This window comes from Bos indicus, chromosome 4 (genome assembly GCF_029378745.1).
Source record: "Bos indicus isolate NIAB-ARS_2022 breed Sahiwal x Tharparkar chromosome 4, NIAB-ARS_B.indTharparkar_mat_pri_1.0, whole genome shotgun sequence".
Lineage (NCBI taxonomy): Eukaryota > Metazoa > Chordata > Mammalia > Artiodactyla > Bovidae > Bos > Bos indicus.
This window is the reverse complement of record NC_091763.1, coordinates 23754740-23772159: the sequence shown is the minus strand read 5'-3', so window position 1 is coordinate 23772159 and position 17420 is coordinate 23754740. Positions and strand designations below refer to the sequence as shown.

At 39.6% G+C, this 17420-nt stretch overlaps 2 long non-coding RNA genes and 1 pseudogene across 4 annotated transcripts in view; 2 read left to right on the top strand and 1 right to left on the bottom strand.

The window, feature by feature from the left end:
- The window catches only part of LOC109558071 (uncharacterized), a 44357-nt gene extending 32254 nt beyond the window's left edge, over positions 1–12103 (bottom strand). For 2 of the 3 annotated variants that reach the window (XR_011566183.1, XR_011566182.1), the window contains exons 1-2: positions 11599–11744; positions 4681–4736 (exon numbers count right to left, since the gene is read on the bottom strand). This is a non-coding gene — a long non-coding RNA (uncharacterized lncRNA). Of the gene's footprint in view, positions 1–4680; positions 4737–11598 lie in introns of all 3 variants that reach the window. The other variant, XR_002180600.2, reaches the window with a different exon arrangement.
- Positions 8155–8267, top strand: LOC139182865 (U4 spliceosomal RNA; annotated as a pseudogene).
- A 133-nt stretch (positions 12104–12236) lies between the features above and the next one.
- LOC139182672 (uncharacterized) lies at positions 12237–16196 on the top strand. Its single transcript, XR_011566184.1, has 2 exons — positions 12237–12370; positions 15200–16196. It is a non-coding gene; the product is annotated as an uncharacterized lncRNA (long non-coding RNA).
- Positions 16197–17420: the final 1224 nt, after the last annotated feature.

Genomic DNA, 17420 nt, shown 5'->3' with positions numbered 1-17420 from the left:
TCATGTCCATTGAGTCGGTGATGCCATCCAGCCATCTCATCCTCTGTCATCCCCTTTTCCTCCTGCCTTCAGTCTTTCCCAGCATCAGGGTCTTTTCGGATGAATCAGTTCTTTACATCAGGTGGCCAAAGTACTGGAGTTTCAGCTTCAGCATCAGTGCTTCCAATGAATATTCAGGACTGATCTCCTTTAGGATGGACTGGTTGGATCTCCTTGCAGTCCAAGGGACTTTCAAGAGTCTTCTCCAACACCATAGTTCAAAAGCATCAGTTTTTCTGCGCTCAGCTTTCTTTGTAGTCCAACTCTCACATCCGTACATGACCACTGGAAAAACCATAGCCTTGACTAGACGGACCTTTGTTGGCACTACTTTAAAGTCTCTACTTTTTAATATGCTGTCTAGGTTGATCATAACTTTTCTTCCAAGGAGTAAGCATCTTTTAATTTCATGGCTGCAGTCACCAGCCAGATGCAGTCACAAGATGCAGTCACCAGATGCAGTCACCATCTGCAGTGATTTTTGAGCCCCCCAAAATAAAGTCTGACACTGTTTCCACTGTTTCCTCATCTATTTCCAATGAAGTGATGGGATCAGATGCCAGGATCTTAGTTTTCTGAATGTTGAGCTTTAAGCGAACTTTTTCACTCTCCTCTTTCACTTTCATCAAGAGGCTCTTTAGTTCTTCTTCCCTTTCTGCCATAAAGGTGGTGTCAACTAAAAAAGATGTACAACTTGAGAGTTGCAAGTTAAGTTTTATTTGGGGCAAAATGAGAACTGCAGCCCAGGAGGCAGTGTCTCAGATAGCTCTGAGAGACTGCTCCAAAGCGGCAGTAGGGGAAAGTCAATATCTAACATTTTGGTGAAGGGGGGAGTTCGATACCATGAAGCACTCAATTTACAAAAGGTTTTTTGTTAGTCATGAGGGTCTGATGTCACCATGAAGGGATTTAGTGCTTCTCTAGATATGAGTAGATGCAAGGATTGAGATCATAAAATCTGTTCCTAAAAACATCCAACTATATTAATCCTGTCCCACCAGATTCCCGGGGAGCACAGTGTGCCTCACTCCACCGTGAACTCCCTCAGGGACTGTTGAAGGACAACAGCCATAGCAGCATGGAATTCAGTCTCCATAGAGACAAATGTCAAATGCATTTGTTGTTCAGTCACTGGCAGTGCTCTTGGTAAGTGCCAATTTGTGGTTGACAGTGGTGTCATCTGCATATCTGAGGTTATTGATATTTCTCCCAGCAGTCTTAATTCCAACTTGTGCTTCATCCAGCCCAGCGTTTCTCATGATGTAGTCTGCATATAAGTTAAATAAGTAGGGTGACAATATACAGCCTTGACCAGTCTGTTGTTCCATGTCCAGGTCTAACTATTGCTTCCTGACCTGCATACAGGTTTCTCAAGAGGCAGGTCAGGTGGTCTGGTATTCCCATCTCTTTCAGAATTTTCCACAGTTTATTGTGATCCACACAGTCAAAGGCTTTGGCATAGTCAATAAAGCAGAAATAGATGTTTTTCTGGAACTCTCTTGCTTTTTCCATGATCCAGTGGATGTTGGTAATTTGATCTCTGGTGCCTCTGCCTTTTCTAAAACCAGCTTGAACATCTGGAAGTTCATAGTTCAGATATTGCTGAAACCTGGCTTGGAGAATTTTGAGCATTACTTTATTAGTGTGTGAGATGAGTGCAATTGTGTGGTATTTTGAGCATTCTTTGGCATTGCTTTTCTTTGGGATTGGAATGAAAAGTGACCTTTTCCAGTCCTGTGGCCACTGCTGAGTTTTCCAAATTTGCTGGCATATTGAGTGAAGCACTTTCACAGCATCCTCTTTTAGGATTTGAAATAGCTCAACTAGAATTCCATCACCTCCACTAGCTTTGTTCTTAGTGATGCTCCCTCAGGCCACTTGATTTCACATTCCAGGATGTCTGGCTCTAGGTGAGTGATCACACCATCGTGATTATTTGGGTCGTGAAGATCTTTTTTGTATAGTTTTTCTGTGTATTCTTGCCACCTCTTCTTAATATCTTCTGCTTCTGTTAGGTCCGTACCATTTCTGTCTTTTATTGAACCCATCTTTGCATGAAATGTTCCCTTAATATCTCTAATTTTCTTGAAGAGATCTCTATTCTTTCCCATTCTGTTGTTTTCCTCTATTTCTTTGCATTGATTGCTGAGGAAGGCTTTCTTATCTCTCCTTGCTATTCTTTGGAACTCTGCATTCAAATGGGTATATCTTTCCTTTTCTCCTTTGCTTTTTGCTTTCTTTCTTTTCACAGCTATTTATAAGGCCTGCTCAGACAGCCATTGTGCTTTTTTGCATTTCTTTTCCATGGGGATGGTCTTGATCCCTGTCTCCTGTACAATGTCACGAACCTCCGTCCATAGTTCCTCAGGCACTCTATCAGATCTAGTCCCTTAAATCTATTTCTCACTTCCACTGTATAATCATAAGGGATTTGATTTAGATCATACCTGAATGGTCTAGTGGTTTTCCCTACTTTCTTCAATTTAAGTCTGAATTAGGCATTAAGGAGTTCATGATCTGAGCCACAGCCAGCTCCTGGGCTTATTTTTGCTGACTGTATAGAGCTTCTCCACCTTTGGCTGCAAAGAATCTGATTTCAGTGTTGACCATCTGGTGATATCAATGTGTAGATCCTTCTGTTGTTTTGTTGGAAGACGATGTTTGCTATGATCTAAATAGAGGCAGGAGTCAATTTATTCTTTGCTGCAGTCCTAAGAAGTTGGTGTTAGGGTTGTGTCTATTATACAGATGATTAAACTAAGGCACACAATGGATAGATCAGTTGTTCAGTACCTGGCTAGTAAGACGCAGAGCTGGAATTCAAATCCATTCAGCAGGGCTCCAGGCTGGTCTGGTGTGTGCTTAATTGCTCAGTCGTGTCTGACTCTTTGCGACCCTTTGGACTATAGCCTGGCTTCTCTGTCCATGAGAATCTCCAGACAAGAACACTGGAGTGAATTGCTATTTCCTTCCCCAGGGGATCTTCTGGACATAGGGATCAAACCCACGTCTCCTGTGTCTCTTACATTGCAGGCGAATATTTACCCACTGAGCCATTGGCTGGTAATCATTCTGATATGCTATTTCCACCACCTGTGAGATGTCTGCTGCCCCATTTTGTGTCTGGCCAGTCAAGATTGTCCCACCGTATTTTGTCCACCCCAGCAATTAACTGTATATACATTTCTGCTAAGTTTTATCTAAGAAGCTTGTTTTATGTCCAGTTACTCTCTTGTCTCTGCTGCTGCTGCTGCTGCTAAGTTGCTTTAGTCGTGTCCGACTCTGTGTGACCCCAGATGGCAGCCCACCAGGCTCCCCCATCCCTGGGATTCTCCAGGCAAGAACACTGGAGTGGTTTGCCATTGCCTTCTCCGACTCTCTTGTCTCTGGTAGGGAGCTATTCAGTTATCCCTAGTATGCAACTGTTTTTGTTCTCTGAAACTGTTTTGAAAGAAACAGTTTTGAAAATGCTCTTACAATGCCATATAAGTGGGTTGATACTGTCCCTTTTAAAAGATTAGCTAGTCAGGAGAAAGTGTGGAATTTTACATCATTTTTTCTAGAAAATCCTAAAATGTGTCTTGGAAAAAGGGGATGCTTTTGCAGTTAAGCCAGGGAGGGGATCATTACTAACTGGATGTGCATATAATAGTAATGAGTGCAGGATTGAACCAGCAGAGGAGATCGCATGATCTTTGACTTTTTTCCCATGATGCTAAGACATTTTCTTAAGTGCAGGTGTGGTATTTCTGGGTATATTTAGGCAAACTACTTTGAGACTAGAAATCCTGTTGATGTCACACACTGGGTGGTTAAATTCTTCAGTTTTTAGTGAAAGTTAATGGTTGCTATGAGGTCAGTCTCCATTCAAAATAATTATTCTATTTAGAGAGAAGAAAAATCTTTGAACTATTTTATTTTCCTTTGAGTTCAGGACTATTTCACACAGTTTTAAGTGTTTATCTCTGGACCAAGCTTTTAGATTATGTATATACATTTTTAAAGCAGTTCTCCCCATCTCATCAAAAGGATAGTAATATTTGCTAGTAACCAGGAATTATAGTTATTGGTTAATTTACAAATATTATTGGTATAATGGGAATGATATCTGACATCTATAAAAGAGTTGTGAATATGCAATGGTAAATATCATAATAAATTATGAAATCTATAAGAGACCAAATTGAAAAAAACTAGGTTCTTAGAAACATTTCTAAAATTACCTAAATTGTTGATGTTCATAGAACCTCTTTCTTTTATGTTTAAGATTTTCTTCCTAGGAAAAAATTTCTAAGGGCCAGTAGTCTATAAAAGTTTATGAAAATTATTCTATTCACCTTTTTCATAAATGTTGTATACAGTTGTCTTAAAATAAAATAGTCTGATTCAACAACCAGAAAATATAGCTTTATTATTAGAATTAACAGCAATTTTAAATAGACTGATTTCATATTCAGGATTTTTCAAAATTTTTCTCTCTTTCAGTTTGCTAACACTGTATAGGTCTTAGATAATACTAATACAGATTATTCTTTTGTAGATCTACTGTAAAGATACTGTTTTCTCATTTATACCTATTATTTTAAAAGCATAATTGCTATTTTAGCAAAATAAAATCTGTTTTTAAAATAAAAGTCTTACCTGTAATAGCTCATATACTGTCTATTATGTCTCTTGTGTAGTTACTTTTTTTATACCTATATTAAAAAGGAAAAAAATTGAGACAGATTTAGTCACTCAAAGTTGCAGTTAATATTTGGCCAAGTTCAGTTTATACATAGGCCTTTTAAATATAGAACATGCATTCTTAAGCAATACTTTGTTTGGGTTTTATTTATTTCATTTTATATTACTTTTCTCCAGCTTTACTGAATCATAATTGACAAATTCTGTTCTGTTTCTAAATCTCTAATAGTAGTACCCAGCTAGTGATAACAATGCCCCCCTTTTTTCCATCACCCATTATCACTTCCCTTTGCCCTCCATCTTCCTTTTCAAAAATTGTCTCCACATTTCTAACTAATGTAGTTTACAGAACCATGTCTATTTTTCATTGTTAAACTTTACTTATGGACTTACATTATAGAAGAGGATTTACCTTGTAGAGTTCTTCCCTTTGGGACTCCACTTCTGTAGCCATTCTCCTAAAATACTAATATCCAACTTCCTGGTTAAGTCAGATTTCAGTGTTTACATTTTTATGGTTTTGCAAATATTGCTCTCAGTTGAGTCATTGTCAGAACTTTCACACTTCATTTCTATGCTAAAGACACTAACACTTCATTTCTTGTATGAGTTTTTCTTTATCTTGGAGTTACCTCACTCACTTCATTTGCTTTTTGCTATATACTTAACACTAACTCAGCACCCAAATGCTTTCAAAGAACTGTAAAATTATTTTCAATATGATCTAATACTTAATATACATCTGTAAGTTTTACTATTTTTCCCTTGATATGTCGTTCCTGGATCTCTCTGTTTCCCTTGCTCCCATCTGACCTGTTTATTCACAAAACCCACTGCACATATGGCTTTGAATATTACCATGTTTTCATCATCCTGAGAATTTTCTTCCTCTGACTTCTCTATTGGATCTCATGTGTTCCATTTTGGTATTTACTTCCTAATTTAGGTGGAGTATTTTCTAAGAGATCAGGAGTAAAGCATTTAAAGACCTCATATGTGTAATCATGACTTGACCTTAAATTGTAGGCTGGAATTATTTCATTGACTTTTAATTTTCTAGGTTGATCTTCTAGAAATACACTGAATACCTGTAGGTTGAAATACCCTGCAAATTTTATATGTAACCTTTTTCCTTCTCTGGAAAAAAGATCTGAATATAGGTCTGAAGTATCATTATGATCTTGGCTGGCTTACTGTGATGTTTTTCTTTCTATGGAGTAATCAGACAGTCCTTATATATAATCTGAAAACCCATAGGATTCAGGTCCAAGAAATCTCCCTCTCTGTATCTTTCTTTGTTATCTCTTTCTGGAACTATTAATTGCTGGTTAAAATTTTTGATTATCAAATATTTATCTTCATCAGGGTTATCAAATGTTTCTATAAAGGGCTAAATATTAATATCTTAGACTTTGGAAGGCCATAGAGTCTCTGGCATAAGTACTCTAACTCTACCTGTAAAACCAGTCATAGATGACACCTAAAGGAATGGGCATGGTTATGTTCTAAGAAAACTTTATTTACAAATATGGTCAGTAGGCTGATTTGGTCTGCAGAGAATTGTTTGCCAACCCTGATTATGATCCACTTTACTGAAATCATCAATTTTAATTTTTATAATTTTCCAAATCATTGCTTGGATTTTCTAGATGAACTCATTCAGGTATAGATTTGCATAAACAAAACAGCACAAAAATATAGATTCTTTCTTTTCATTGCTACAATATTCTTTGAAAAAAAATTTTTTTGACCAGATGTTTTAAATGAAGGACTTAATACTATTGACAGCAATATTCTAATATTAATGTAAAAGATTCTAGTATCATACTAGCTCTTAGTTATACAGGATTTCTTGATTTTTCAAGTTATTATTTTTTTAACTTTAAGTACAGTTTAATTGAATTGAATTGATTGAATTGCCTATGCCCCAACCAGTAATGCTGAAGAAGCTGAGGTTGAATGGTTCTATGAAGACCTACAAGATCTTTTAGAACTAACACCCCCAAAAGATGTCCTTTTCATTATAGGGGACTGGAATGCAAAAGTAGGAGGAAGTTAAGAAACACCTGGGGTAACAGGCAAATTTGGCCTTGGAATATGGAATGAAGCAAGGCAAAGGCTAATAGAGTTTTGCCAAGAGAACACACTGGTCATAGCAAACACCCTCTTCCAACAACAAAAGAGAAGACTCTACACATGGACATCACCAGATGGTCAACACCGAAATCAGGTTGATTATATTCTTTGTAGCCAGAGATGGAGAAGCTCTATACAGTCAGCAAAAAGAAGACCGGGAGCTGACTGTGGCTCAGATCATGAACTCCTTATTGCCAAATTCAGACTTAAATTGAAGAAAGTAGGGAAAACCACTAGACCATTCAGGTATGACCTAAATCAATCCCTTATGATTATACAGTGGGAGTAAGAAATAGATTTAAGGGACTAGATCTGATGGACAGAGTGCCTGAGGAACTGTGGAGGGAGGTTTGTGACATTGTACAGGAGACAGGGATCAAGACCATCCCCATGGAAAAGAAATGCAAAAAAGCACAATGGCTGTCTGGGGAGGCCTTACAAATAGCTGTGAAAAGAAGGGAAGCAAAAAGCAAAGGAGAAAAGGAAAGATATACCCATTTGAATGCAGAGTTCCAAAGAATAGCAAGGAGAGATAAGAAAGCCTTCCTCAGCAATCAATGCAAAGAAATAGAGGAAAACAACAGAATGGGAAAGAATAGAGATCTCTTCAAGAAAATTAGAGATACCAAGGGAACATTTCATGCAAAGATGGGCTCAATTAAGGACAGAAATGGTATGGACCTAACAGAAGCAGAAGATATTAAGAAGAGGTGGTAAGAATACACAGAAGAACTGTACAAAAAACAGCTTCATGACCAAGATAATCACGATGGTGTGATCAGTCACCTAGACCCCGACATCCTGGAATGTGAAGTCAAGTGGGCCTTAGAAAACATCACTAAGAACAAAGCTAGTGGAGGTGATGGAATTCCAGTTGAGCTATTTCATTTGAACTATTTCAATCCTAAAAGATGATGCTGTGAAAGTGCTTCACTCAATATGCCAGCAAATTTGGAAAACTCAGCAGTGGCCACAGGACTGGAAAAGGTCCATTTTCATTCCAATCCCAAAGAAAGGCAACGCCAAAGAATGCTCAAACTACCGCACAATTGCACTCATCTCACATGCTAGTAAAGTAATGCTCAAAATTCTCCAAGCCAGGCTTCAGCAATACATGAGCCGTGAACTTCCCGATGTTCAATCTGGTTTTAGAAAAGGCAGAGGAAGCAGAGATCAAATTTGCCAACATCTGCTGGATCATGGAAAAAGCAAGAGAGTTCCAGAAAAACATCTATTTCTGCTTTATTGACTATGCCAAAGCCTTTGACTGTGTGGATCACAATAAACTGTGGGAGCTTTGCGCAGTGGCAGTATCGTAGCCAATGAGGTTTATCCGAGGCGCGATTATTGCTATATAAAAAAAAAAAGAAAAAAAAAATAATAAACTGTGGGAAATTCTTCAAGAGATGGGAATACCAGACCCCCTCACCTGCCTCTTGAGAAACCCATATGCAGGTCAGGAAGCAACAGTTAGAACCGGACATGGAACAACAGACTGGTTCCAAATAGGAAAAGGAGTACGTCAAGGCTGTATATTGTCACCCTGCTTATTTAACTTATATGAAGAGTCCATCATGAGAAATACTGGGCTAGAAGAAGCACAAGCTGGAATCAAGATTGCTGGGAGAAATATCAATAACCTCAGATATGCAGATGACACCACCCTTATGGCAGAAAATGAAGAGGAACTTAAAAGTCTCTTGATGAAAGTGAAAGAGGAGAGTGAAAAAGTTGGCTTAAAGCTCAGCATTCAGAAAATGAAGATCATGGCATCTGGTCCCATCACTTCATGGAAAATAGATGGGGAAACAGTGGAAACAGTGTCAGACTTTATTTTTCTGGGCTCCAAAATCACTGCAGATGGTGACTGCAGCCATGAAATTAAAAGACGCTTACTCCTTGGAAGGAAAGTTATGACCAACCTCGATAGCATATTGAAAAGCAGAGAAATTACTTTGCCAACAAAGGTCCATCTAGTCAAGGCTATGGTTTTTTCCAGTAATCATGTATGGATGTGAGAGTTGGACTGTGAAGAAAGTTGAGCGCCGAAGCATTGATGCTTTTGAACTGTGCTGTTGAAGAAGACTCTTGCGAGTCCCTTGGACTGCAAGGAGATCCAACCAGTCCATCCTAAAGGAGATCAGTCCTGGGTATTCTTTGGAAGGAATGATGCTGAAGCTGAAACTCCAGCACTTTGGAACCTTATGTGAAGAGCTGACTTATTGGAAAAGACTCTGATGGTATGAGGGATTGGGGGCAGGAGGAGAAGGGGACGACAGAGGATGAGATGGCTGGATGGCATCACTGACTCGATGGACGTGAGTTTGACTGAACTCCGGGAGATGGTGATGGACAGGGAGGCCTGGCATGCTGCAATTCATGGGGTCGCAAAGAGTCGGACATGACTGAGCAACTGAACTGACTGATAGCTTGTATTAATTTCCTTTTTTTTCTGAAGTGGTAATCTCCTTTTTTTTTTTTGATTAAAAAAAAGGAGAAATGTGTCTTCATAATATTGTCTGTATATTATATGTAGATAATAACTGAATTTTAAAGGTATAAAATATTTTCATGCAAAATTTTCTAACTTTGTCAATTATATGACATTTTTCCCCCAGGAAGGGAGACTGTTGCACAAAATTTTTAGAATCACTGATTTGCTTTGTGAGACTTTAATAATTTCGCCATTGATTAAATATTTTAGCTCTTATTTTTCTCTAATCTATATTAGCTAAGGGCTTCCCTCATAGCTCAGTTGGTAAAGAATCTGCCTGCAATTCAGGAGACCCCGGTTCAATTCCCGGGTCTGGAAGATCTGCTGGAGAAGGGAAAGGCTACCCACTCCAGTATTCTGGTCTGGAGAATTTCATGGACTCTACAGCAAAGAATCAGACAGGACTGAACGACTTTCACTCACTTTTAATATTAGCTAACATTTTCAGGTAAATAAAAGCAGTCCTGAAAGTGAAAGTGTTAGTTGCTGAGTTGTGTCCACCTCTTTGCAATCCCATGGACTGTAGCCCACTAGGCTCCCATGTCCATGGGATTCTCCAGGCATAAATACTGGAGTGGGTTGCCACTTCCTATTTCAGGGGATCTCCCCAACCTGGGGATTGAACCCACGTCTCCTGCATTGGCAGGCAGATTCTTCATCATCTGAGCCAGCAGAATATTAGCTAACATTTTCAGGTAAATAAAATAGTTATATTGCCTAATATTAATATATTGTAGTATTTTTCAGTTAATAGAAATATCTCTTCTATTGATATTTTACTAAGAATTTTATTTGTTTTAAAATCACAAATGGATGGTGATTTATTTTATAAAATTTGAGATTTCTTTAATTCATATTTTTTTCCTCCTTTGAACCATTAAGCAGTGAAGCATATTCATAGATTTCCTGATAGGTATTCATGAATTTCTAGATTAAAGCAGCAAAAAATTGTCATAAGGCAACTACAGTAAATTTTTCATTCATGATGAATATATGGTATTAAAACAAACCTACCATTAGCTGCTCAATTGATGAAGAAAAAACAGAAGAAGGCATAAACATTCAAAATAAGAAATAATAAGTAGAGATGGCTACTGAAACATAAGAAATTTAAATTTAAATAAGTTTGTATATTTTCAATTAAAATAAATTTGAAGACCTCAATGAAATGGATAATTTCTTAGGGAAATACACATTAACAAAAATAACCCTAGTCGAGTTAGACAGCTTCAACAGGGCAATTCCCTAATCAAGAAAATGATTAAGGAACTATCGTGTAAGTGCCAGGCTCAAATGGTTTCACAAAGGAATTCTACCAGTCCTTCAAACTAGATAATCTCATTGCTCTATAAATCATTTGAAAGCACTGGTGGTAAGGAAAGACTTAAAAATTCCTTTTAGAAAGCAATTATAACACGCATAGCTTAGGCTCCTTCTTCTGTCTTCGGTACAGCTTTTCATCATCTGCTTTCATTCCCATAAGCCTGTCCACGAGAAGGAAATGACATGATAGTCTGAAAGATTATATGGTGCTCTCTGGTGAATTACTTTTCTCCTTCTGTATTAAAGCCTTAGCATTCTCTGTCATCAGACTATATGAGGGTGTTATTTGTATTGAATATAATTTTTCATTTTGATTTGTTGCTACTTGATTTGTTTTGACATATATAGCCTGAATTTGGGCTCATTTTCACTAGGTATATAATATTATTGCTCCATTGCTGGCATATGTTTTTAATCCTTATGCCTTTGCAATATACATACTTGCTTATATTATAGTGTGACTTCTTTCCACATTTATTGTTTTCTGCCGTGCATGCTACTTTGCTTAAAAATTATAATTCACCTCTTTATTTTTCATGATTTTCTTATGTAGATTCTTTTCTTTTAAGCTTCTAAGTCAACAGTGTCCATGACACAGGTTTGATGCAGAGTAAATTACTTAATATATGTAAATCACTTAGAAAAGTACTTGATATAAGTATTTGACAGTAGTATTTTGTTTCAAGTAAGCAAAATTTAGCTATATATTTAAATTTTGTGTGAGACTATCAGTTTTTGTAAATGTATGTACGCTGGGCATATCTCAGTCATGGTGGATGTCAGATCCCTTTATCCTTACCTGCCTCCTGGTCTGTTCCCTTGCTCCAGCAGATGCTACCAGGACAACTAACCCATGTGCCCTTGGTCTTCCACCCATTTGAGACTGAAGCCCAAAGTCTCATTATCCTCCCACTACTTACAGATGTACTCCAAAGTCAAACGTGCCTGTTACTCCAGGTATCTCTCGACTTCCTACTTTTGCATTCCAATCCCATATGATGAAATGGACATCTTTTTTGGTGTTACTTCTAGAAGGTCTTGAAGGTCTTCATAGAACAGGTCAACTTCAGCTTCCACGGCATCAGTGGTTGGGGGCATAAACTTGGATTACTGTGATATTGAATGGTTTACCTTGGAAATGAACCAAGATCATTCTGTCATTTTTGAGATTGTACTCAAGAACTGCATTTCAGACTCTTCTGTTGACTACAAGGGCTGCTGCATTTCATCTAAGGGATTCTTGCCCACAGTAGTAGATATAATGGTCATCTGAATTAAATTCGCCCATTTCCATTCATTTTAGTTCACTGATTTTCTAAGATGTTGATGTTTAATCCTGCCATCTCCTGCTTGACCATGTCCAATTTACCTTGATTCAGGGACCTAACATTCCAAGTTCTTGTGCAATATTGTTGTTTACAGCATTGGACTTTAGTTTCACCACCAGACACATCCACAGCAGGGTGTTGTTTCCACGTTGGCTCAGCCAGCCTCTTCATTCTTTCTGGAGCTAGTTCTCCACTCTTCCTCAGTAGCATATTGGACACCTTCTGAACTAGGAGGCTCATCTTCCAATGTCTTATCTTTTTGCCTTTCCATACTGTTCTTAGGGTTCTCAAGGCAAGAATACTGGAGTGGTTTGCCATTCCCTCCTCCAGAAGTTGACTTCTGCAATTGCTGGAGAACGACCAGGTAATACACCTGAAATCAGGGATATTAGCTCCTCTTGTCATGAAATTCGACTTTGACCAGCATTGGAGGTGGGGGAAGGTGTGGGGGAGTGAAATGATCGATACAGTAGTGTTAGTCTTTCAGTTATGTCTGACTCTTTGCGACCCCATGGACTGTAGCCAACCAGGCTCCTCTGCCCATGGGCATTCTCCAGGCAAGAATACTGGAGCAGGTTGCCATTCCCTTCTTCAGAATAACGGATATGCAAATAAGTTAAATTACCCTTTCCATACTTTTCTGAAAGATAGTATTTGTATCCTGTTTGGCTGAGGTAATGGATGTGTCTGTTTGTGAAACTGCCTGTTCATGTAATTTTCTCATATTTTTTAGAATGTTGTTAGTTCTGTCCTGATTAGATGATCTCCACTGCATGATGATTTTCTGAAATAACCCATGTTTTCATGACTTAGTAACACAGTAACATGTAGATTATGGATGCAGTTTTGAACTTGCTTCAGATCCCTTTCCACTGGGATCCACTCACAGCTAGCAACTATTCACAACTGATAATAATAAATGAGTTGGGATATTATTATCAAGTATATTGTATGCTACTTCTGAAATCTCAAAAGACCTAAAGCTGTTGTCTTAGTTGTTAGTGTCAGGAAGTACAATACAATGTAAAATCTTTCTTTTTATCTTAAATATCCAAGAACATCACAGACAGTTGTCATCCAGACCCCTCAATATCTATAGAGTTTCTCCAGTAGTGTGTTGGTAAATGTTTAACAGTTAGAACTGGACATGGAACAACAGACTGGTTCCAAATAGGAAAAGGAGTAGGTCAAGGCTGTATATTGTCACCCTGCTTATTTAACTTCTATGCAGAGTACATCATGAGAAATGCTGGACTGGATGAAGCACAAGCTGGAATCAAGATTGTCGGGAGAAATATCAATAACCTCAGATATGCAGATGACACCACCCTTATCGCAGAAAGCAAAGAAGAAGTAAAGAGTCTCTTGATGAAAGTGAAAGAGGAGAGTGAAAAAATTGGCCTAAAACTCAACTCTCAGAAAACTAAGCTCATGGAATCTGGCCCCACCACTTCATGGCAAATAGATGGGGAAACAGTGGAAACAGTGACAGACTATTTTGGGGGCTCCAAAATCACTGCAGTCATTGACTTCAGCCATGAAATTAAAAGACGCTTACTCCTTGGAAGAAAAGTTATGACCAACCTAGACAGCATATTAAAAAGCAGAGACATTACCTTGCCAACAAAGGTCTGTCTAGTCAAAGCTATGGTTTTTCCCGTAGTCATGAATGGATGAGAGAGTTGGACTATAAAGAAAGTTGAGCACTGAAGAATTGATGCTTTTGAACTGTGGTGTTGGAGAAGGCTCTTGAGAGTCCCTTGGACTACAAGCAGATCCAACCAGTCCATTCTGAAGGAGATCAGTCCTGCATATTCATTGGGAGGACTGATGCTGAAGTTGAATCTCCAATACTTTGGCCACCTGATGTGAAGAACTGACTCATTGGAAAAGACCCTGATGCTGGGAAAGATTGAGGATGGGAGGAGAAAGGGACAACAGGATGAGATGGCTGGATGACATCACCAACTCAACGAGTAAATTCTGGGAGTTGGTGATGAGCAGGCAGGCCTGGCATGTGGCAGTCCTTGGGGTCACAAAGAGTCAGACACAACTGAGCAGCTGAACTGAACTGAACTGAAATGTTTAACAATTAGCTCTCTAGCAAAGAAAAAAAAAAGTACTCTTTTTTAGATATGTAAATTCTTTTATAGAACTACTTCCACTATTGCCAAAATTTGGCTCTCTGTGCACCAATGCCAAACTGAAATACAGAGAGTTATGGAGAAGGAAAGATTGGCTTCATTAATTTGCCAGGCAAAGGGTGCTAGCACCTCAAAAACTGTGCCCTCCTTCCTGGGGAATAGGGAGAGGTTATAGAGTCAGGCAGGAGTGTTGCAGGAAGAGAGACCTCTTCAAGGCCTGAGAGTGGGCTCTTGTCTAACACTTGGGCTCTTGTCTAACAGGAGTGTTGCAGGAAGAGGGATCCCTTCAGGGCCTGAGAGTGGGCTCTTGTCTAACACTTGGACAATTCATTTCCAAGCATGTCAGCCCTACATGCTGATAAAGGAAGAGGTTTTTTGGGTAAGGAGCACCCGGGAGCAGTAACATAAGGGAACCTGGGAGAATTGCTCTGCCACTAGGACCTCCTGTCATAAAATAACTCATGCAAATGGTTACTATGGTGCCTGACCAGGGTGGGTGGTTTCGGTCATTGTGCTTCCCCTAGCTGAGGTATGTGATAAGGATCAAGGCAGTCATAATCCTCATTTCTTTTCTGCAAAATTTTGAAAGGGTGGGGTTGTTGACAAGCTTATGGTGTTTGCAGGATCTTAGGTTGTCTCCTAAACTTGATGTGCTTCTCTGGTCACTTTACCTTGTCTTATATGGTTTCCTTGTTGCTTCTCCTTTGATTAGTGACTGTTCTGCCCTTTGGAACTCAGAGAAGGTCATGGAGGCTAGAGTGTTGCCTGCAAGGATGGGGAACAAAAAGGCCTTTATGCCCAGGAGTCCCACAGGGCCCTACTCAGCATCATCACCATGGCTTATTTCAAATTATCAAAGTGCATTTCAGAATCCATACTTGGGAAGAGATACACACATTTGGATCTCAAAAGCTGTTGCAGGACAGCTGCATGAAATCTCTTTTATATTCTGATAATGAATTACTAGGTGATCTAGGATACATGTAGCATTTTGCTCATCAGGATCAATGTGGTGTTACTTCTAGTTAACAGCTATGTTTTTTTTCCAGTAGTCATGAAGAAGGCTGAGCACTAAAGAATTGATGCTTTCGAACTATGGTGTTGGAGAAGATTCTTGAGAATCCCTTGGACTGCAAGAAGATCAAACCAAGGAAAATCAACCCTGAATATTAAAGGAAATCAACCCTGAATATTCATTAGAAAGACTGGTGCCCAAACTGAAGCTCCAGTACTTTGGCCACTTGATGTGAAGAGCTGACTCTTTGGAAAAGATCCTGATGCTGGGAAAGATTGAAGGCAGGAGAAGGGGACAACAGAGGATGAGATGGTTGGATGGCACCACAGACTCAATGAACATGAGTTTGAGCAAGCTCTGGGAGATGGTGATGGACAGGAAAGCCAGGCATGCTGCAGTCCATGGGGTCACAAGGAGTCAGACAACAACAACAACAACAAAACATTGAGCAGGGCTCAACTTTTGAAAGAATAGTATAGCCCAGTAACACAACATAAACTGATTAGAATCAAGTGAGTCCAAGATGGAAGACAGTCAACTTGTCTTGATCCTCCATCAGCAAGGTATATGACACACCCAGAAGCACCATGACAGTTTCAGTGAGTGAAAGTCAGTCAGTTGTGTCTGACTCTTTGTGATCCCATGGACTATACAATCCATGGAATTCTCCAGGCCAGAATACTGGAATGGGTAGCCTTTCCCTTCTCCAGGGGATCTTCCCAACCCAGGGATTGAACCCAGGTCTCCCACATTACAGGCAGATTCTTTACCAGCTGAGCCACAAGGGAAGCCCATGATAGTTCCAAGACACCATCAAAAGACCAAAAATTGGCAGTGGCCCAACTCTTGAAAATCTCCACCCCTTAGACAAAGTAATAGGAATAATCCTCCCACTCATTAGCCCAAAATTACCCAGCCCATAAAAGCTAACCATGCCACATTTTGTGCCAGACTGGCCCTCTGTAATGGTCCACACTCTGTCTGTGGGGTGTGCTTGTCTTTGAATCTGAATAAATCCACTTTATCTGTCACTGAGTACCTTCTGTGATGAGACATCAAGAACCTGAGGTCCAATAGGTCCTGAAACCAGGCACCGTGGGTCTTGGCTGGGTTCAAGTCCTGGTCATGTGGGTTTGAGTCTCAACCTGCGTATTGGCTGGATTTGAGTCCCAGCACATGGGTTCAAGTCTCAGTCTGAGGTCAACGGTTTTGTTAACACAAGTCGTGTGCCAGACAACACAGTGAGGCCAACCAAGCCTGAAACATGGGAGTGTGGAGTGGAGAAAAGTTTATTTCAAGGCCATACAAGGAGCTGAGGTGGCTCCTGCACTAAAAAGCCTTGAATTCTCCCATGGGTTTTGGTAAAGCATTTTTTAATAGCCAGGTGAGGGAGAAAGAGGTCACGGGTGCATGATCAGATTGTGCACATTTCTCTGGTTGACTGATGATGAGGGAACAGGGTGGTGTCACAGGGGTTAAGATTATCAGTCCTTAGGCTCTAGGAAGCCTGGGGCTTTGTGCTCACCCATCAGGTAGTTAACATATTCCTTTTGGTAGGGGGTTTTCACATCTGCAAAACAGTTCAGGAGATTTGCATCAAATACTGTTGTCTAAGTACTTCAGAGAGGAGCTAAAGCAGATTATGGGAGAAGGCCTGTCCCAGGATGGCCCCATAGGGTCCTGCTCCAATACAGTAGATTGTCTATGATGTTCTGTAGACCACATATAAGAACATCATGTGTAATTTTGTATGGCGTATCAAAGAAAATCAAAGCCTATGTGTGTATATTATGATAGAAGAAGAGAATTCATCTGAGTTCTACATTGAAGTTGCACTGTTGGCTTTAACATATAAAAGTAAGCTGCTTTTGGGCTCCCTATCATGGAGCTCAAGAAGAAAGTTCAGTTCAGTCACTCAGTCATGTTCGACTCTTTGCGACCACATAGACTGCAGCACGCCAGGCTTCCCTGTCCATCACCAACACCCAGAAATGGTTCAAACTCATGCACACTGAGTCATCCATCCAACCATCTCATCTCTGTCATCCTGTAATGGTTCAAACTCATGCACACTGAGTCATCCATCCAACCATCTCATCTCTGTCATCCTGTTCTCCTCCTGCCTTCAGTCTTTCCCCAGCTTTAGGGTCTTTTCCAGTGAGTCAGTTCTTAGCATCAAGTGGCCAAAGTATTGGAGCTTCAGCTTTAGCATCAGTCCTTCCGATGAGTATTCAGGACTGATTTCCTTTAGGATT